Here is a 21,909-nt window from a genome sequence, read left to right on the forward strand (position 1 = left end):
GATAAGTGGAAAATGCAGTTAAGCATCTGGCAGAGTGATAAGAATGAAATGCAGTTATCACTATTCAAAGTGCTGCCTGCATATTTTCCATAATGTTACTTAGATTTTCTATATTCTAAAAGTGTCTTTGACAACTGTTTCATTCTGGATTTCAAACTCTCCCACCAATGTAAGTAGCTGAAACCCTGCAAACAGTGAGTGGGAGTGGGAGCAAGAAATCAAGGTGATTATGCTGCTAGCATCTTGCCACCTAAACACGCTATGTAATGGAAACAAACCTTGTGGCTTGTTTAATAATTTTAAATACCTGCAGCTTTTATCTTGATGATGTCCCTTTTATCCTGTTCTAGCAGTCATTTAAAATACTACTATGTATGCTACTATGTACGCGCTGTATTTTTAACTGCTATTGCAGGTTAAACTATAGTAATGACCTGCTATAACTATTTTATTTGAAGTTGTAGAGCAGCTTTGTAGAACAGTACTGTTTTTACAAAATTAATACAGTTCTCAAAGGACCTGCTTTACATGAGCCTCTGCTGGTGAATTTGAAGATGGGGGAAGGAAGTGAGGAAAAGTAGAACAAACATCTAATTAAAAATAATCATATTTTGCATTGGAGCATTGTACAAAGAGTAAATACATCTGGAGCTTTGAAAAGAAAACTGGGGTTACAGGATTAGACCTGTCTGCTAAGCTAATCAATTGGACTGCTTTTGTGAGTCAGAGCATTTAACAGCCTTGGGGATCCCAAGAGCAGGTAAATGAAGGTCTGAAAACGCTACATCCTTGCCTGCCTGTACAAAACCAGCTTTGCAGTTGTTCTGTGACACGCAGGAAGGGGAACTGGATTTTAGACAGCATCTCTTCTCATCAGCTCTTCTTGCACAGAGCTGGGGCAAGTGACAGAGTCAGGGTGGAAAAACCACGGTCAGAATCAGATTGCCTGTGATGAGCCCACTGTGTGCTCTTTCACCTTTCTCTGTTAGATGTCAGTAATGGGACAGCATGGCTAAGCAGCATTATTCAGCTAAGCAACAGTTTATTTCTGACTTGCTTTTTTACTGCAATTTGGTAGTATCTAACTCTTGCATGTAAAATGTAGGAACAAAGCCAAAGCCTGGTGGGAAACTTTGCACTGACTTCCCTGGCCTGTAGGTCAGAGCTCTAGTGATCTCTTAGACCAGGTCCAAAGGGCCCATGTAGTATCTGTGTTGCTTGCAGATTGGTTCCTGATAAAAATGAAAAAAATAACAAGTTTGGTTAAAACTGGAAGGCAAAAAAGAAACCACTTTTCAGAACATGTAATAAATGTATGACCTCAGAGATCTCCCTCTCTCCCCTCTCTTCTGTGCTCATTAGACAGCATACCGTGTCTCCTAATTAGCTCAGGAACTGCAAAGCTGCTTTGGGAAAATGTAGCCACTTCTACATCTAGTGCTTTTAACTTAGAATTAAAAGAATCTTCACCTCTGCATTTCTAATGTGAACTCAATTGCAAGAGAAAAAAAAATAGAGAACAGACTACAGCCATTTACATTTTTTCCAATTGTAAAAGCAATGTGGAGGATGAAGCCAAATATTCAAATCTCAGTGGATAATCTTGCTCTGGGGATGGCGAAAGTGAAAAACATAATGAACTTAATATCCTCTAATGAGGAGGAAGCTACAAAAAGGCCTGGTTCTACCGGCAAGTCCACAAGGGGTCTTTTAATATTGCCCTTAAGGAAAGGCTTTTAATTATTCCATGCTACGGGTCACAGTGTCTAAATACTCTTTTAAGTATTTGTATTTTTAATATAAAACGTTGCAGATGCGTGTGGTTTTAATTTAGACATTGACAGTTAAATCTCTCTCTTCAGCCTAGTCCATACATTTGTTTAAGTTTAGCATTACCCTTCCTATTTTTGTTAGCAATGACTGATCGTCAGGTGAAAAGAAGCAAAGCGAGCAGAAAACGTGCTGCAATGTAGATTGTTGGCTTCTGTAGCGTGACCAACCCAAAGGCAAGAGGAGTGTATGCTTTTGCAGGAGGGCTGGTATTTCAGTTCCAAAGCTAGAACATAGCTTTCATAAAATGTTAGGGTGTTTGTTATGGCTTTATACAATTATAACAATCTGATTTGTATTTTGTATAATAACTCCATTGGAGCTAGGAACAACAATTAATCAAAATCAGTAGATCTTTTTGCTCTTTCACCTGAGAACTGCATTAAAAATAATTTCAGTACTCTAAGTACTCACCTACTTGCATGATGCATGCTATACAAGAAGCACATTTTTAAACAAACTGAAAATTTTACAACACCCCGTACTGACAAAAACAGCCTTATTTCATGCACAGTTCACTGTGGACTGTTCTATAAATTAATTTTCTTTTTGAATGAATACATGCTTTTTGGAACTCCTCTGTTCTGTTTTTCTGGCACATACCTTTAAAAATACAGTAGAAGAAAATAAGGTTTATCAAGTTCAGACGGTAAGGCTGTTATAAAGAACTCCCTGTCGACCCTCTTGTTCTGCAGATGCTACATTATCTCACACCCTGGCTGAGTTATTTTCATCTCCCCTCGTTTCTGGCTTACCTGATGTTCTTCTCAATTGATGTGTCCCAACTGGGAGATTCCTCTGAACTGCCAGATGTTTACCAGGGCATTTAGAGTAAAATTACTTTCATGGAATAATTGCACAGAGTTAATCGAACTGTCATGAAACCTCAGGGGAAACAACCAGTTGAAAACAGCATTTTGTTGACTTACAGACAAAACAAAACAGAACAATCCTTTTGTATCCACAGTCAATGCTGCAGGAGAAGGTTTAGCTTAACCGTACAGATCTTTTAGCAATGAGATATTTTCCTTTGTAAGCAGAATTAGCTTTTTGAGTGATCTATATGTTCATACATAATCGGGCTTGCTCTTGAAGAGGGCATTTGTAGACACTTTTTTCTCTTGGCATAGGTTTCTGCATCCCAGATGGTATTCGGCAGGGAGATTTGACTGAGGGATTTTGGGAGGCCAAGAGTTTTATTTTTACATGGAGTAATTCTGCATCGGGTATTTATAAGGCAGTCTTGAAAAATAATAAGCTTTTTCATTCTCTTATTTCTAGAGCAATACGTTAGGGTGATGTCTTTGCTAAAATATGAAAGTAGTATGAAATGAATATTCACTGGCAGCTTTCTAGGGTACAAGTAGAGTATCATTCCCAACGGAAGCTTTAGATACCTGTTTTAATGCTGATCTTTGCCCTGTTTTTCCAGCTTTCTGCAATGTAAATCAGCAGTTCAGAACAGGGCAGTCTGCTGGTATAGGTCTCACACTGCAGCTGCAGGGGCTGCGTGGCTGGGCATTGCAGTAACAGGGGGAGCTCCTTAGATCGCTGCAGCTGCCCTTCAAAATTAGAAGTTCAGCTGATGGAAATAATTTACATTCAGAGTACTTTATGTATTTATAATTGGGAAACAGAGGGATCTCTTCTGTGCTGTAAAATTGCACGCTGTCAGTAAATAGCTTGTGAGAGCTGGGCTTGTAATACAAAATAGCATGTGTATGAATTGGAAAGACTATGAAATGAACAAACTTATTGCTAGGGCGAGCTGGGCTGAAAACCTGTGGTTTCAGATGTTGCTGCTCATCCAGCTTTCAGGAACGAGTTCTCTCCCTTGAATGCTAGCAGCCTGGACTTCCCAACCAAAGGGCAAGGGGTGTAGTCCTGAGAGAGAAGGGGATGGGTCTCCCAGGAGCAGCAGTGAAGGTAACAACTGCTCCTCTAAGGGAGGTCTGGGGTAGGACAGATACTGCAGGCTCTGGGCAGCATCGATAGAAAAAGGTGTGTGAACCTTTTACTCACCAGCCCTAAGGAAAGGGACTCTGTATATAAAGGGAGTCTGTAGGGGAAGCAGCTTTAGGGAGCTGGGTGCTTTTTTTCCTGTTGCAGTGCACCCACGTCGCTGCCTGACACGGGGGCTTTTGGGGAACCCACTATTCAAGGCCTTTGAAGCTATACAGTCTGTAAGAAAATTCCCAATTATTTATTTGCCTGTTTTTGTATTTGTAAAGAAGTGTTGGTGCCCTCTCATGGTCAGTTTCATGAAAGATAGTTGACATTAAAAAGGTTTCCTGGTAGCCTAAAATAAACAACACTGTAGTTAATATAATAACTCTGTTCTGAGAGGTGGAAAAGAGCATTCAAAGCTATAGAGGGAGTCTTGTCAGGAGCTCCTTGTGCATCCATGCAGGTCTCCTGCTTGACTCCCTGCTCATCAGGATGGGCCCTTCTCAAGCCTGGAGGAGGTGATCCCTGAAAATCAACCAGCTGATGCACTTTGGGTTTTAGGATGCACAGAAAGGCCACTATAGCATACGTAGGTCAGCCTACTGCAGCTGTGCTTGGTGCTTAAGGCACGTTTTTAAGTACTTGCCACAGATTCGGCAAGTTTTCTCTCCTGCAGAGGTGGGCACGGCAGTGTCCTGAGTCACTGCAGCGTTCTGTGATGCTGGAGCTGTTAGGCTGGTTAAGGCTGTGCATTAGTCATTCCTTGTTACAGCACATCTACACCTACCAACACACCAAAAATCAAGGCTTTGGCATGCCAGGAGAGAGGCTATGACAATTCTGAGAGCAGTGGAAGCAGACAGAGACAGATCGCCCTCTTAACAGATGAGAAGCCGAGGCCCCGGGAGATTTGACCAAAATCATGCAGGGAGTTTGCATCGAAGCTAGGAACGGAGCTCAGAGCTCTTGGCTCTCCACCCAGTGCCGCACGTAGAAGCCAGTCCGCTTCTTCAGGAACTGGCTCATGCGTCACCGCAGTCAGTTGGTGAATTGTCACTGACTTCAGTGGTCAGAAGGGGCAAGCCCCTGGTGTGCATGAAATGATGATTCAAGCCACGTTTAATGTTGGCTGCTAGAATCATAGCGCCGTTCTGCTTGGTGAGTTGTGCTTACATGGGTTTTCTTCTCTTAACACAATCTTATTCTGGGATGTTTTTTTCCCAGTTTCCTGCATAAAAGCTCAACTTCACAAAAAACTAAAAAATCAAGTCATGAGATAACACATTGCTACAGCTGGGTCATTTTTTCCTCTTGTTTCATCTTGGAAAAGTTTTATTAGCAGCAGTTTTAAAATGTGCCAGAAACACATCAAGGCTATAAAATCTTTTATTTTGTTTTATTGGTGAGTAAAAAGAATGTTAAAAAAATGTACTTAGTGGAGTCGGTCCAAAATTGCCCTGTGACTGCAGTAAAATAACCTGGAAAGTAGGTTATGCAATTGGCTTACTGCAGCGTGTTGTGAAGTCAAGGGAAAGTCACAACTGACTCTCAGTTTAGGCTTATCTGCAGTTTATTGTCTGCACCCTGCAGTGGGTCTTCATCCGTAAATGATGTAGGTATTTACGTGCTGTCTGGCTGCAGGCTTACTATGTGGCCATATCACACAAACTTTTGCAAAAACCCCTCCATCTTAACCCAGTTGATACTTATTCTCCCAGTTGATTTTCTATTTGTGCTCTACTTCATGTTGCAAAACCTCTCAACACCCTGAAATGGAGTCACCCATAATACTAGAGACCATAAAACTGCTATCTGATTGATTTTGCTTTTAGCCCTAGGGTCTTTTGCAGGCTGATGATAAAGTAGAAGCTGTTGTTCCTAATTCCCTGACAGCTGCTCAGACAACTAGACCAAATTATCCTCATACAACTGTAACTGGAACCCAGTCTTTCCTGATCTTTCATTCTTGCTAGTGAGTTTTACTCCCTCTCCAACCCTGAATAGGCCTTTTCTGTCTCTGAGAGAAAAATCCTTTTATTACACAGCGACCAGAAAAACATGTAATTTTTCCAGTGTGTGGTCTACTGCAACTACCCTGAGATATTGGAGATTTTTCAAAATCAAAACAAAACCCACTTACAATTGTTCTTGGAACAAGAACACTTGTATAACTGTACTTGTATTTTTCTGTGTTACAACATGACTTTCGTTGCATTATATTAGCTGGTTTTGGAAACTTTTTTTCCAACATTCAACTGTACTAATGGCCTGGACTTGCTTTTCAGAGAAAAATAGAAAATTGGAAGTAATTTAAATGAGGATGTCTTCTTTTACCACCAATCATGTTGCTTTGACTCAAAGCAGTTGGAGGAACAGAGCTGTTAACAGAGTTGTTCAGAACTGTTTCTTACAACTGAGTGCATTCAAAAGGCAGAGATGAGTGTTTGGAAATGTAGGGGATGCATTTTATTGTCTATAAAAAGAGATCAAGAGCACTGATGAGTCATTTTGCCCTAAGAGCCTGTTTTTGAACTTGTATACATATATATATGCACCAGGCTTGCCCATTAACTTAACTCTAAAGATTTTTTTTATTTATTTTTTTTCCTATGCTTAGAGTATTTTTTTTCTACACAAATGCTTTTATCCAGACCGATATGCTCAAGTTTGCAGTTTTGCCCTTTACCAGTAAAGCCTGGTAGACCTGACCTTGTTTTATGCCTTTTCTCCAGCTGTTCGTGCTGCCAACTGACCTGGGCTTCCAGTGAGCCTGCATTCCCTTGGGACTACCAGGAGGCTCGCCACCGTTTCCAGGGCATCTGGGATGCAATTTGCTGGTGACGTTGGCTGGCACCATCAGCAGAATTGTACCATCCAACTGGCTGGTACCCAGCACGACAGAGATACTTCTGCTGGCCTGCCACTGCAGGGGATGCAAATCTTTCTGTATCGGGGAGAATCTGTGTGCTGCTGCTGAAGAGAGGCTCCGTCTTAAAACAACAACAACAACAAACACAGCTCCAGAAGTTTGGAAGATCTCGTGTTTGAACTGTGCTCCCTGAAATGAGATCAAGAATAGGTAACCGAAACTTACACCGTATTTACTTAGCAGTCCCTACCCTTATGAAAGCCCATGCCATCATATTTTATGCCTGTCTGTGACACTGAATAGCTGTAACCACTAACCACTGGTTCTACTGGGGTAATTTCTGGAAAACCTAAAATATGCAAGAATCTACCATCTCTGTTCTGCCACAGTATAGTAAGGATGGACAGGATAGGGTAAATCTGCAAAATCTATTGCAGTTACACTAAAAACTCAGTTTTTAAGGCCTAGTTTTCAAACAAGCCCCTAAATTGTGTATTCTTAATAATGTTTCTTGATGAATGTAGAGGGATGCACAAAATTCTCCCTTTTGTGGAGTGCTGTTCTCCCAAATGGTAAAAACTCTTTAGATTTTGCACTGATCTATTCAAGGGCCTTATTGGATTTTCAATGCCCAAGCTCACTGGATGTTTGAAAATCCCAAACTTGGTATTTAATACATGACAGATGTTACAGATATTCCTGGGTGCAAGGAGGGTCACTGAAACCGCATCAAAACATCAATTTTAATTTAGCTTTTCCCGCTGATAGCTTCATCCTAAGAGTTGGCCCCCATTTCAAGTGAACACTGAGAAGCTGCTGTAGGCCACCGCTGGTTGGAATTTACTTGTGTTAGCTTAATTGCAGACTCTACCATCATCTGTTTGCAATCACAAAGAGGAAGCTTCTGAAGCTTGGGAATGAGAGAAAATGAAGTGTCTTAACAACTACAAAACACTGAGAATGCTTTTGGAGGTTTTCCCATCACTGTTTGTGAGTAGGAACGAAAAGGCACAGCTGATTTTTTTTTCCAAGTCCACCCTTATGTTGCACCTATAACATAAATACATATAACAACTATCAATAATGATAATTAATGAAGTTCCTAGTGTGCTGTATAACTGATAATGAGTAAGAGCTCATGAATTATTTTGGAAGAAGTTGAATTAGGTCATTATTGAATTAGTTGAGTTAGCTCATTAGCAAAATCACACATTTTTTCTCTATGGATATTCAACTCAGCTTATAAAACATTCAGATTCAGTGCTTCTGGCTGTCCAATTTAATTATCAGTTTTAAAACACACCCCTGGAACATCTTACCTTTAATAATGTCCTGGTAAGTATGGCATTTGTCCTTTTCACATGCAGCAGGCAGACAGGAATTGTAAGGACGTGGACACCTTAATAGGTGAAGACACAGACTGGTTTTGCTTCTGTGCAGGTCTGGAGGCTTAGGCTGGAGAGGAGAGTGGAAAGCCGTGCCGAGTGTTTAGCTGCGCTCCACCAAGAGGCAGCATTGCACAGCACGGACGGAGCTTGGGAAGAGTCGGGGGAGTGCCTGACTCTGGAGGTCAGGAGGCTGACCCTGGGCTTGCTTCCCCAGTGCCTTCACCTGGGGAATGGCTGCAGCGCTGATAGTCCTCGTGCACAGCCAGGACCACTTTGAAACATGCTAGCGAAAAGTGCTCTGCAGGGTACCAGTGACTTGGAAATCTGTTATTTATTGACGGACTGCTACTAGTTCAGCAGTAGGGACCTGTCTTTTTTGCCTGGCCAGCGCACGCAGAGAAGAGCAGCAAAGGAACAGAAAAGATTCTCTGCAGCTTCGGGAGAGCTGTCAATGCGAGTGGTGTGTTTTCAGGTCTGCAAGGGAAAGTAAGACTTCTTGCACATGAGCAAAGCCTGAGAGGACTGCTTTCTAAACTGCCAGGCTCCTTACTTCCTGGGTAAACTCTTAAACTTCGTGGGGAAAGTGTGAAATTGAACTAGGATAATTTCCTTCTTGTGCACCTGACGTAAGCTCTTTAGTGATGGCTGTGTGCTGGCACGACATAGTACTTCTTGTAGCTTGTTTATTAAACAAAAGAAAAGCACTGACTTTTGCTTTTGCTTTTTCAGAGATGAATTTCAGAGATTAGACCTTACTAGTACTCCTTAGCAATTCTGGGGTGTAAAATATGTTCTGCAAAATATGTAAGAACATGCTGAATTCCTCTGTCTTAAACAGATGACTAAGTGATGCCAATGGAGATGTAATGTATTCTTCAAGTGGAATATCTGTCCCAATGCCTTGCTGTATCGCAGCCTCCCTTGTTGTTTTGGGGACTGATCCAAAGTTAAGTCAGTGGAAAGTCTCTAGCTAATGGCAGCATGGCTTGGATGAGGTTCTGAGAGCCTTTGTCACTTTGTCATGTGAAGGGTTAAAACTTCAGGAGCCTGTTTTGTATTTTAGGCAGTGAAAAGGGGAATAATGGAAATAATTCACTGAAACATTGCTATGAATCAGAGAACGTACTTATTGAAGTTAAAAACAACAACAACAAAACAACCCTGAGCTGAGATTAATAAAGCTCAGAAAAGTATGAGATGTAATTAGAAGCTTTACAAGATTCCCATTTTAAACTTGACCAGATGTTGGCAGGAAGATGATTATATTCTGTAATTTGTATGTTGTATAGCAGCCATGGCAAACGTTACATCACCATAGCTTCCTAAGGCATATAGGAAGCCACACGGACTTCTGATTCCCAGTGTACTAACAAACGTGTAGGCATTCTTTGAGTGAGGCATTTTTGTGCTGAAAGCAAATCAGTGAGCTCAGCTGAGAGCATCAGATGGCTAGTGGGTAGAAATAATTACCAGAGTCTCAGTCAGGCTGAGGAAATGGGTGCCTACAGAGTTAAATGCTCGTACCAGACCTACGAGTTTCTGTGGATTCTTACCTTCGGTGATAACTTCTGCAAAAAGGGAACCTCAGCGAGCTTTCAGTCCAGCACTCCGAGTACATCCCCTTTCAGAGAGAAAGCATAATTCATTGTGTCATGCTACTGTACTCAGTCCTCCTCACGTTCCCCTTCTGTAAAACAAGGCTGGAAATGCAGTCTTCCTGAGAGATTTGACTGCAAAGTGCCTTGGGATCCTCATACAGGAACAACAAAATAATTGCGTCGATCTCTTTGAGGATGTGGTAATTTTTATTTCCCTGCTGTGTTTATACACCACTCGGCGTAGTGATGTCCGTGTCTGCAATAGAAGCTCCCTGGTGCTCTTACAACTGCTTTGTGTTGTAGTACTAATACTGCCGAAGAACAGTGGTGGATGGGAGGATGGATTTACAATCTAGACAGCAGCACCAACTTCTGTATTTATAAATTAGAGGCCTTGCCTTAAACTAGGGGTGTTGCAGTGGGACAACATATATTATGAATTAAGCACATCATTGTGAAGACAGAGCAAAAGGTAGGATGGGTAGCAGTAGTTCTGGAGAGGGATAATTTGGTTTTCTTAAACTTTTTAGACTTTAATAGATTTCCTTTAAAGAAAAAAGGCCATTCTAATTAACAAATCTGTATCAATTGAACCCAGGTTGTAGGAGGGCCAGATTTTCAGGTAGCTGCATCCTAGGATAATGATGGTGGTGTTTTTAAAGACGTTGCTAAGTGATGCTTGAGATCATGTTTGTTAACTTTCTTTTTACTACATCAAGTCAAAAAAGAATGTTATTTACAGTCATCGCTGAAATACTTGAATTCAAAATAATCCAAGCTAACTTAACACGTTAAAAAAAATAAAGCTACATTCTTTACAACAAATCTTTCAGTTATGCCAAAAATACAAATTCCAGAATATATTTGTAATAATAATAATGCTAAAGCCTCCAGGCATGCCAAATTTCCAGTCTTGTGGGTATAAACTGTAAGCATCGTGCATTTTTCTTTCAGCCGTCAGATCCTCTCCTCTGAAGAGAGCATCATTGAAGAACAGCTTGAGATAAGCAGTACGAACCAAAAGAACAGAGAGAGATCCCGGTGGCTGTCAGATCAGTAAGTCATTTATTTCTTAAATAACATCTGCTCCTTTCTTTAAGACTACAATGTAAAACAAGCAGTATGACATAGGGATCATAAATCGATCTCTCTGATTGTGCAGGTGGGATTGCAGGCTTGCACAAACTTGAAAACTGTGTTTCTCAAATGGGTTCATACTGGTGAACTTGAGGTAACATTTATCTCCGTGGAGAGTGACTTGACTTGTAGCTTAGGTCCAAATCAAAAGGGTGGATGTAAATTGTCTTGTCAGTGAGAGGAATGATTATGTAGTCTCTGAATTATTTAAGTTTGTTTAAAACTTTGCTGATTAGCACTGCTCTGTTCAAACAAAATCCTACAAACATGATGTTTTTTCAGTATTCTTGCTAGCAGATATGACTAGTTTTTTGGTTTTAGGTGTATATACATAATCACATGCATGTATACATAATCACGTGCACATACAGTTACACTTCTAAATAAGAGGGCATGTAAACAAAGATAGGTAGTAATTTTTATTTTTATTTTTTTTTTAATTACAAATGTAAGTGGGAATCTTTCAAATTCACGTGAACTAGAAATGATTTTATTCTAGCCTTACAGTGCTACATTGCTTCGCTCCAGACTAGGCCTTGCTTGTCGTTTGCCTAGAGGTCTTAGAAGGAAGTGCTATAAACCACAGAAAACAAAGTTTGCAAATACTATGGATGACCCTGAAAGGAAGCAGATGGTTTCTCAAACAGAAAACTCATGGCAGTGGAAGTTTTGGAGCTCTCTCCAGAAAAATGGGGTTTTGTTACCATCGGTTTGCTAGAAACAAGAATATATTATACACTAAATTGCATTCAGATGATCTCATACTAATCAAAACAGTCTTGTGGGACCTCTGATTCTGATTAAGCGCTTGGGCTGAAGGGACCCATGCTACCATTCTACCTCATTGGCTGGGGTTTTGTCATGAGACATTTGTTATGTTTTTGAAGAAAATATTTCTGTGATAAGTGTTATATAAAAACCCATAAGGATATGAATAATCCTGTATTCAGTGAAGAGTTTAAACTGCATGCTATAAATAAAACCAAGGCCACACATTGACTCAAAAAGGTTCAAAAAAAAACCCCAAAGCCCAACTGAATAGCTCTGTTCATCCTGCCTACTAAAGGGGTGAGGCCATGGGGGAAAATATATTTTAATTGTATCACACAGGAGAAGTGAATTAGGATGGCACAAGGCAATCTTAATTCTGGAGTTCCAGCCCTCGAATACTTGGCTTTTCAGCCTTAACATAGGTGGGTGTGGGGAGGTTATTAATATTTTTCTTTTCATTGTCATCCTGCAGCTAAATTGCACTTGGAAGTACTCGGAGTTTTAACATTTCTTCTGCTGGTACATTCCATCTACTTAGTCTCAACTGCTAGTTCTCAAAGTGAGCTAGGAATGACAAATTCTCCCTTAAAAGCATTATTTTTCTCATTGTGAAGTGAAGCTCTTAGCTGCCATCTTCATTTCTTTCTGGTCATAAAACTTCAGCCGTCAGACAAAGATCAGCAAGTCTCCTAAAATGAATAGGCGCCCCGAGGAAAACTGAATAGCCTCCAGAGCAATTGTATCAAAGTGACATCAGTGCTCAGACATTTTCATCTTGGCTATTCCAAGGATTTTAAGTCAATAACGGGCAGCAGAGCCAGTCCGCACTGATTCTCTTTATTGCTCCCCCACTGGGATCATGTCTTTTTGTAAGGGACCCGCTGAAAGTGGTAGGTCCAAAAACTAAACAACTTTGTTCCGTGGCGAAGGACTTGCCTTCAAAGTCCATGCAGCGCAGTGTTGTCCTTCAGCCAGAGCTTGCTTAGTGAGCAATGCCGTGCTGAAAGGCAGCCTGGCGATCCAGCAAGCTCTCTTTCATCATTAAAACCTTTGACTGCTGGGCATCAGCCTGGACATCAGCCTTGATGGGTCTGGAAGCATAAGATACCTTTTAAGGGTTGTATGGCCAACCTGAGAATCACTCCTGACTTTGCTACTGGCATTCTGAGAAGCCACAAAAGTCATTCCATCTGTTGTGTTCAATTTCCCAGCGTGGGATATCGTCATCTCCACTTTAAAGTGCTGGAAGATTTAGGGATGAAAAACGACCTTTAGCATCTAAGTATTTTAGCACTAAGTGTTACCGGTAACGCTCTGAACTCAGTCATTCCTCTGGCACCACCTAAAGGAATTCTGGCCCTGTAATGCCTGCTTTACAAATGGGAAGTGGATGCACTGGGCAGGATAAGAGCTTGTTTAATGCTTGCTTAGTGTAAGAGAGTGGGACAGGAATGGAGAAATACGGTGATGTTGTTGAGCTGGGATGTTTTAGCTATGCCTCTGCTCTCCTGGATGGTGCCTTTTGGGGAGAAAATAATTTTCCCCAACCTTCCCCCATCTCCTTACTAATGTCTTTCTATGTAGGAATAATATTTGGACTCTGACTATGTGCCTTCTGAAGTGGTTTCCATCTTGCTGTCCTCCTACGAGAACTTTAACCTTTTTTGAATGATCATGTTCAGCTACATAAAATTCCAAATCCATAAAAAAACAAGTCCCCTTGTATTTATATACACTGCAGCAAAATGTACCTTTAAGGAGGAAACATTGCTTCACTGTGACTATCTGAATTTATTGGCTATTAGAAGTCTTATAGTATGGGGCTCACATTTTAGAACTCTGATTCCAAGCTTAATGTGGTCAGGAAATATAAAAATACATTTATTTATGTCATCTACTAAAAATCTCAACCTATGTTACTGCTGGTCTAACCAAATCTCTGTTTATGTTGGAGATGAATGATCGGTTTGTAGCTGCCTGTGTTTCTAGCCAGGCTGAATGGAATGATTCTGCAGCAGAACTGTTTCTTTTTTTTTTTATTTACTGCATGTAGCAGCTATTTCCTTCCTCCTCAAACCCACTGCCCAGTTCTCAGGGGCAGTGCAGCCGTCTGACTCCTATCAAACGGCGTACATGGAGCAATGTGATTTATTGAATTGTTCAAGGCGATCAAAATTTGGGCAAATATTTCATGCCTGCTGATACCTGTTCACTACTGCAAGCTTGAATTTGATTTGCTTTCCCGAGCTTTTGGAGCCTACACATGAGCTGTTACTTTGGCTGATATTTGCAAAGCCTTGCTCGTTAATATTTAGGAGAACAGCTTTGAGTATGATTTCTTCTCAGACATTTGATAACCACAAGTTAACCCAGGGTGTGAGATCCCATTCTATCCCTCCTGTAAGAGCTGCTAAAGGAGGAGCTGCCAGAAGAGCTGCCGAAGGAGAAGGATCAGGGTTGAGACATCTTCCTGACAGACAGCCTTTTGAGTTTGTGATGTGCAGTGGTCCTGAACAGTCTCAACATGTCAGTGAAGTGATGCACCATAAAGTGCTTTCCACCTTGAAAACTGATTTCTTGATTTTTTTTTTTTTTTTTTCCTGAAGAGCTGGATGGATCTGTGGTATTTCTATATGTGGGACTGAAGGGGATGGGAGGAGCTCCCTGCTCTTACCCAGTACAGAACACAGCAAAGGGCTACTTCAAAGTTGAGCAGACGGCGAGTCTGCCTACACCAACAAGCCTCGTGGGCATTTTGCTGTCAAGCATCATATATTTGCTCTGCTCTGCTCAGCTCAATGTGTATTAATTTCAGTTCCACGAGCAAGCAACCTTCTAGTGCTTCCAGTATTTTTTTACCTACCTGACCTGCAATGAGCTGTATGTAACCAAGTCGATAGAAGCTGCTTCTGCCAAGAAGCAGGAAAGGTATCTCCATTCTGTTGTGTTCCACCAGTGCCCCGACCATTAATTTTAAGCACTCTTAGACTAAATAAACCCAAAATGCATCCCCCCCCCATTGCTTGTTTTATGCTTTATGTTTTATGATTAATTTTTACAGCTCATTTTTCAGAGGTTGCAGGCACCATACGTATATTGGAGAGCACACTGCCATTAGACTCTCCAGAACAGAGGGCAGGAACTAGACAATCCTGAGAGGTCCCTTCTAACCTTTAAACATCTGTGAGCTCCCAGTTTTACTGGTCATGCTTGACAGGGTTCTGTGCAAGGATAAGAAGATGCTGTTCATCATCAGAAACCCATCCCAGGAACAAAGGGACCTGGAAACAGACAAGCTTTGCACTTCTGGATTCTGCTCGAAACTAAAAGATGAGAAAAATTATGTGGTGGATATAAATGAAACTAGAGAAAGACAGCATGGAAGGACTCAGAGGAGCTCTGGGAGGCCTCTTGGAAAGAAAACTAGGGTTTTCGGTCTTTAATCACCAGATGTAATATCTAATATTAGATCAAATGTTACAGGAAGAAACCTTGTATAAATATCATCTTGTACAAAACACCTAAATAAGCTAATAAGACTTGCAGTCTTTTTTAAAATGTCTAACATTTTCCAGTGACTTGTGACATTGGGCTCTTCTGTCTCAGTTTTGTTACACAGGTCCTTCAGAAGTAGCCCCAGAGTCCTGCTTATCCTGTGAACCACAGGCTGGGCAGAACTGTAAAAGCCCACGTGCTTTTCTGTAACAGGCACAAAGAACTCTTGTATCATTTTTCCAGTGAAGGGTCCCCTGATAAACAATTTGCAGGAGGACATTTCTCTGTTGATCTGAAGTGACATATTTGAGTAAACTGTGTCAGGCGGCCTGCAACAGCTTCCCTTCTGCTACCTTCTTTCACTGAGCTTTATTTTTGTTTTTGGTACGCTTGGACTCTTCCTGGGATGAATAATACACACAGTGATCTCAGTTGACCTTTTATGTACCATAAGAAACAGGTCTGGCTCCCCTGAGCCATGAATGCAGAGGCTTTTCGATGTAATTTCCTGGAACAGGTACAGCTGAGAGGCTTTCATTGCTGTGACCGGCTCTGCAATGGGCAAGCCTTCTTGGCATCAACACACTTAACCTTTTTGTTCAGTAAATTTCCCATCCTGTGTAGGTGGACAATGAATACTAATATGATGCAAATGATTTCCTTTTAAATGTGAAGGCTCCCTGATTAAAAACACACTGTCCAGGAACTCTGAGTTTGTTCTGTTCCCATTGAACAGAATGCCCTTGTTGCCTTTGACTTTAGTGACTGCAGGATCAAGCTCCGGGTTTCAAATAGGTTGCAATTAAATATTTTTTTCTGTGAAACTGCGGATGCATTACCAGCTTAGTAAAGGGAGTGTAAAGAATGTGGACAAAAAAAAGCAGGAGGATCTGGGGGAAAAATTGCAGAGAGGTTAAAAAAAAAAAGTGTTAAATGTCTTGCTTGAGAGAGCCCAGAAGTATGCTGGAAAGTCAGACACTGAGGTTGGTAGAAGGTAACGTGGGACTTCTTTTGATATATGCAGGAGTAGCACTGATGAAAAGCTAAAATATTATGCCTGCCTGGGAGAATGCTGGAACTTCCATTGCTTCTTTGGTTTGATTTACTCTAAAATGTGGTCTGGACCATGCAGCTACTTTCGTAGTTGCCAGGGGAGTTATTCCTTGGGATTATTCATCCATTGAGAAAAAACGCTTTAAGTATCTTTGGGTTTTCACGTGTGTTCTGCATTGCTCTTCCCTTCATACACAGAGCCTCTTAAAACAACATTCGTCTGTGTTATACAGCGGAAAATAATATCGGTGTACAGAGTTAGCTATTTCATAAGGTTATTTTTAATCCAGATTAGCACTAATCTGGTTAAAAAAAAAGAAAACATCACACTGATCATATATTTAGTGTATTAGAGCTCTGTTAGTACTGTGGTTTTGGTATACTGTTGTCCTAGTTTGTATTTATTAAAAGAAAGATGTTCTAAAATTATGGGAGAGCATTGCTCATTCTAATGAGTATCTTAAATTTAATAAATATTTTCTAATCAATAGGTTTTTGTAAATGCTATTACCCAGCAAACAAGGCTATCACACTAGCGGGGCCATAAATATGTGTAAAGCTGGTAGCCAGTGCAGTCCTGTTGGCAGATTTGGGGCCTGGGTGGTTTAAAGAAACTGCTTTGTTTGCTGTAGGGACTCAGCCATCTCTGGGGTGGAACCTCCAGTTGTTTCAGCAGTTTGTATTGGGATTAGTGGCTTAGGCAGTCTTGTATGTTCTCAGCTCCTCATGCCATCCTCTGGATATGTGTCATACAAAAAATCCTCAACTGACCAACCAAAGAGGGGAAAAAAAGAATAGGGTGAGGCTTTGTTTATGAGTGTGCTTGAAAGAAAACAAGCCAGCACAAATGCCCACCAAGCAATTCTATTTAGAAAAATGGGGCAGTACTGTAATACAAGGTGCTAACACCTACAGAAATGGAGGGTCTGTTGTTCTGAACGTGTTGTCTCTGGAGTAGCCACTTCGTGCAAGTTCTCTGACTTCTGTAAGGATCGCTGTATAGGTTAGCTGGAAAGTAGTCGAGGTCTCCCGGGCTCCTTTGCCTTGTCCTGCCACAGAAATCTCTTCTGAACAGCGCTGGTTTGGGAAAGGAGCCATAAAGGAAAAAAAAAGAACAGGCTCCTTTTGTAGCTAATAACTTCCTTTAATTGGTAATTAAGCTGCCTGCTACTTATAAATGTCAATAAAGGTCAAAATATTTAGAAGCAGAATCATTTTAGTGGCTTCCCATTTCTCATTGCATAAGCTGCCTGCTCAGACCACCCACGCGCACATTTGAAGATGGTTCAGATTTCCGAGACCTCGTCTTCCCACCAAATACTTACATAAAGCGGCCCAGAAGGGGACAGAGCAGCTTTAGTCAATAGGAGGGAGGATGTGAACCGAGCCTACTGGGTGAGCATTCCTCGCATTTTGGAATACCACCGCGGGCGCTGGGGCTGAATCAGGCGAGGGGCTGGCCAGATGGTGCGCTCGTTTCCTCTTTAATTCAGGGAAAGGGGGTTGCAGCTGATCCACGTGCGAAATGACTCAAGGACAAACTGCAGGCTAACAGATTAAATACCAGTCGCAGCTCGGAAGTGAGAATGGGTATAAATGCTAGTATTTCAGTCAAGCAGAGGAAAATACAGAGGGATCTCTTGGTTTTGCTCAAGGTCCCCGAGTTAACGTGTACGAATCCTTATTTTCACTGCATGAATTTGCTGATTTTGTGAGCAGGTTCAGCCCATGGAAGTTAATCTCTTTACAAGGGGGCAAGTGAGGGGACATTTGGCTTTGAAGTGTGCAGAGAACGTATTTCCAGAGGGATCTTTGATCTTTTCTATGGTATTTTGTTTTTTAATGTGTGTGTCTTTCAGGGGCTTGATATTTTGGAAATTAGAGACAATAGAAACTAGATTTTTACATTACACTTCTAGAATATGGCCTCTTTTTAGTGCTTTCCTGAAGCATCTTCAAGCAGCTCAGAGTCTAACTTACCATTCCACAAACTGGCCATACATCGTTTGTTTGTGTGCAAGTGCATACGCATGTATGTATGAAAACAAACCTTACGCCGATGATGAGGCACTCCTAATTCCTGCCCCTCACTGCACTGCCTCTAGGACCATAGCTCAGCGCCTCCCCACATCTCCGTGACCCCCCCGAGTTCTGGCTGACGTGAGACCTGTGCTCAGACAGCTCCCACTAGGAAGCTCATTGCTCAGCAGTCGCCACTTTTAGCTGTCCCGTTCACGACGGGTGTGCAGTGGTGCTTTGCTGCACGTGCAGCTGGGGATGAAGTGGCTGGTTAGCTTGTCGGGTAGAAGCTGATGCTCCTCTGGTCCTTCCTTCCTGCCAGACCGAATTGGGGATGCTGGGTCGGGTACAGAGCACACGCACCCGTCTCAAGTTTGCTCTTGGCAGCATCAGACAGCATCGCTGGGGGCCTGACCTGAAAATGGTCTGAAAGGGGTGATGTCCTGCTGTCCTGCTGGCACTTCCATCCTGCCTGGGAACTTCACATCTGATCCACCCGCCCCAGCCAGGCGCAGCTGTAATTAAAAGCAAAGATTTTGTGCAGCGTTGTGTGTAAATAATGATGCCAGCCAAGTTAAATCTCCCTCCCATTATATGTTTTCTTGGGATAGATATGTTTACTGGCTGCACCGTGTGATGCGTGTTGCTGGTTAGCTAATAAAGCATTTCTGGCTTTCCATACCAATGTGCTTATGCCATAAAAACAACAGCGAAACACGAGGTTTGTATGTGAACGCTGTATGTGAACCTTGCTTGCTTGTTTGCTCCCTGTTTCAGTCGCAGATGTTTTCCGCAAAGATTTTAAGGAAATAGTTGTGATGAGCAGTATGACTTGTCCAACCACTAGCTTTCCAAAGTAAAATATGCTCCCCAAAGTCATGAGATTGTCTTGAAGGCCATAAGCTTAGAATAGGTAAGCATACTTTCCAAATGTGTTGTTTGCCTTGTATTTTGAGCCATTAGACTGCTCTTACCTAATTTCTTCTGAACTTTTCTACTGTAATTGTGGCACTTAGAAACTTTTTATTAAGGAAACTGAAAACCTGGAAACGGAGCACTCACTCTCTGAAAATCAATTTCATGACTTCAGAAGCTGCTGATTTGCTAATGAAACACACAATAATCCCAGAAGAGCAATATAGCTGTTTGACTATCATACCAGAAAAATAATAAGTATTTTGATATCAAAGACACAAACATGAATTAAATAGTATTTTGAGAGCTGTATTCAAGTGATACTTCATGTGTCATCTGTATGCCTTTCCTGCAGCAGGTCTCGATCCCAAGATCTCATGGTGCAGTGTGCGGAGTCCTCCAAACCCGTTTTTTCTTCAAACACCCTCCCGCCTCTTTCCAGAGGTCAGATTACAGCGCGGTCCCACAGGTTGCTGCATTGAAGGGGTGCAGAGCTTCAGCAGTGGAGTGAGCGGTGCTTCCACCGCCCCCAGAAACGCCTCCTGTCACTGCTGGCAGGACGCAGAGGGTTTCAGGTCGTACTGCTTCCTCTAGCATCGATCTCTCTGCGTTTTGTTGGGGGTGGCATTGCGTATGTGCGCATCTTGTTAACGGCCAGATGTATACAAATGAAGATAAACACTGAAGTAATTTAAACTTTCATTTTCATCTTGCAATTTCTGTAATACGATTAGGGTTTGTACTGATGCTTCTGATAAAACTCTCCCACAGTGCAGCTCCGTACCAAGTAGCCAGTGGGTGCCAGGCTACCAGACGCTACCAGGCAGTCTGTCTGCGCCTCTCCGTCTGCCCCCATCCATCCCCGTGTCCCACATCATTTCAGCTAATAGAATTTGCAGATTATTGGAGGAGGAATAGAGGAATGGGAAGGGTGACTTATTTCTTATGTCATGATCATGTGTATAGCTTCAGTGGGACTGAAGGAAGAAGCAAAAAGAGGGAAAGAAAGAGAATGCAGGGGAGATTACAAAACAAAGCAAAGGAGAAAAAAAAACAGGAAGGGGGTGGGAAATAGAATTCCAATGTGTCATCTCAGTACTGGATATTATTACTCAAAAATCTATATATATTTTCTTGGGACATATGTAAGAGCCAGTGAGTGAGTCGGGAAGAATGAATGTACAAAGCTCTCCTATCTACTGTATTTGTTTCTCCTTTGTCTGGGTCTTCCCAGATGGAAATGTGCCTTGTGTGCCATCAGCCCATCACCCCCGGGTGATCAGATAAAACCGGTTTGCATCAGAGACACTGCTCGTACCCTGCAGCACTGACCTGCAGTTTGCTGTGACCGGGCTGCTGGGTGTTTGGAGGTCGCTGGCAATGGGCTAGAGCCTTCGGATTCTGCCTGCACAAAACCTGTGGTCACAAAGGAGGAGGTGTCCATGTTTTTCAAGACCTGTGTAAGCCACAGAGCTGCCAAAGACAAGCCAGGATTGCTTCCTAGTGACACGCAGAGACTGCAGTGGCTGTGGCAGTGTTCATAAATGTGCGTTCAAAGAACTTCTTGTTTCTGCCCGGTGCATCTGCTCCATGCCTCTGCATGTGAGACCAGCACCAGGGCAACGGAGGATAACAAAAAGAAGTCAGAAGACAGGAAGGTGGGCATCTCCTTCATATCTCACCAGTGCTACTCATTATGCCTGTTACCTCTCTTCCTCTATGCAGTAGTTTAGGTGCACAACACCAAGAGGGCCGGGAAGCTCCAGCCACCTGCCTGGAACCCCAGCAGGGACAGCGCGAGTTCCCCTCTTGGTCTGCCTGAGCCCCTCTCCCTGGCTTGCTGTAAGTTTTTGTTTAGCCTCGGCTGTGGCAGGCCGTGTGGAAACACTTGTGAGCACTCATTAGGAATTCTTTCCACAGCTTCTTTCTCGTCTAATTCACATAAATAGTAAATCACTGCTGTCAATTATGTAACCCTGCGCATCAGCAGCGCAGCTTAGCTCTCGTAACACTGAGCAGTGACAGCTACAGTCAACCAAGAAATGGTGCCGCACATTTTCCTATGCAGCTTCCCAGCACTGAGTGTATGATTTAGATTCTTGAGCCTCCGAAGTACTCCACTGGGTGTCCTTTAATATTGCATTATATTACTCTTGATGCATAGTCGATTCCATTGCCTCCATTTACTTTAGCAATGATAAATGTCAGAAACTGTACGAGAAGTTTATATGTTTTAAGTGCTTTGCAGGCAACTGTTACCCAGGAAAAAATTCAAACTGTTTGTTACTGGTGAAGTTTAAGGGTCATGGAAAAAATCTGGTCCAGAAGCCAGGTTAAAAAGTTTCAAAATAGGGTAAAATGCACGAATTCTTTTTGACTAGGAAGGATGTTAGTGTCGGGATTTTCCCTTCTGTAGTAAACAATTCTGCACAGTTAATATTTAAAAACAGTTGCAAGAATTTAGCAAAAAAACCCCAACGCTGAGCACAAAACTTGCAACTCAGCTTTTCTCAGGGTAGTGTTCCTGTGATGAAGTGTCAAGTTCCTAAAAGCTTTCTCTTCAAGGGCAGGAGCTAGCAGTGTGCGCTGGTGGGGTTTGAATGTCCTGGCCCAGAGGATGTGTGTGCACCGACAGCGCTGCTGAGACGGTTGGATGGAAACCGCGCCTTGGTCAGGCTGGTGTTAATGCACGCCTGCGTCATCCCCGCTCCTTTTTTTCATCGCAGCGCAGCGAGCTGGATGCCGGGCGCTGTGGTCTGGCACCGCTTCCTTCCACCAGGAAGGGTTTGGCCAGCCCGCGTGCTCCTGGGCCCTCTGGCTGTTTGCTGGCTGCGGATGAGCCACGCTGCAGGATGCGAAGGGGCCTCCTGGCCTCTGCTCCGCACTG

The 21,909-nt window shown here is 42.3% G+C and overlaps 1 protein-coding gene and 1 long non-coding RNA gene across 5 annotated transcripts in view; one reads left to right on the plus strand and one right to left on the minus strand.

Annotated features, from left to right (window-relative positions):
* The window catches only part of ZWILCH (zwilch kinetochore protein), a 75,582-nt gene that overhangs the window by 19,697 nt on the left and 33,976 nt on the right, over positions 1–21,909 (plus strand). For 3 of the 4 annotated variants that reach the window (XR_005823463.1, XR_005823462.1, XR_005823460.1), the window contains exons 19-20: positions 6,510–6,856; positions 10,587–10,688. The gene's annotated coding sequence lies outside the window, so the exon portion shown is untranslated. Of the gene's footprint in view, positions 1–6,509; positions 6,857–10,586; positions 10,689–19,377; positions 20,681–21,909 lie in introns of all 4 variants that reach the window. The other variant, XR_005823461.1, reaches the window with a different exon arrangement.
* On the minus strand, positions 6,385–8,184 carry LOC121076318. Its single transcript, XR_005823467.1, has 2 exons — positions 7,966–8,184; positions 6,385–6,835 (listed from the first exon to the last, which is right to left on the minus strand). It is a non-coding gene; the product is annotated as an uncharacterized LOC121076318 (long non-coding RNA).

The sequence above is a fragment of the Cygnus olor genome, chromosome 11, assembly GCF_009769625.2.
Source record: "Cygnus olor isolate bCygOlo1 chromosome 11, bCygOlo1.pri.v2, whole genome shotgun sequence".
In the NCBI taxonomy this organism is placed as follows: Eukaryota; Metazoa; Chordata; class Aves; order Anseriformes; family Anatidae; genus Cygnus; species Cygnus olor.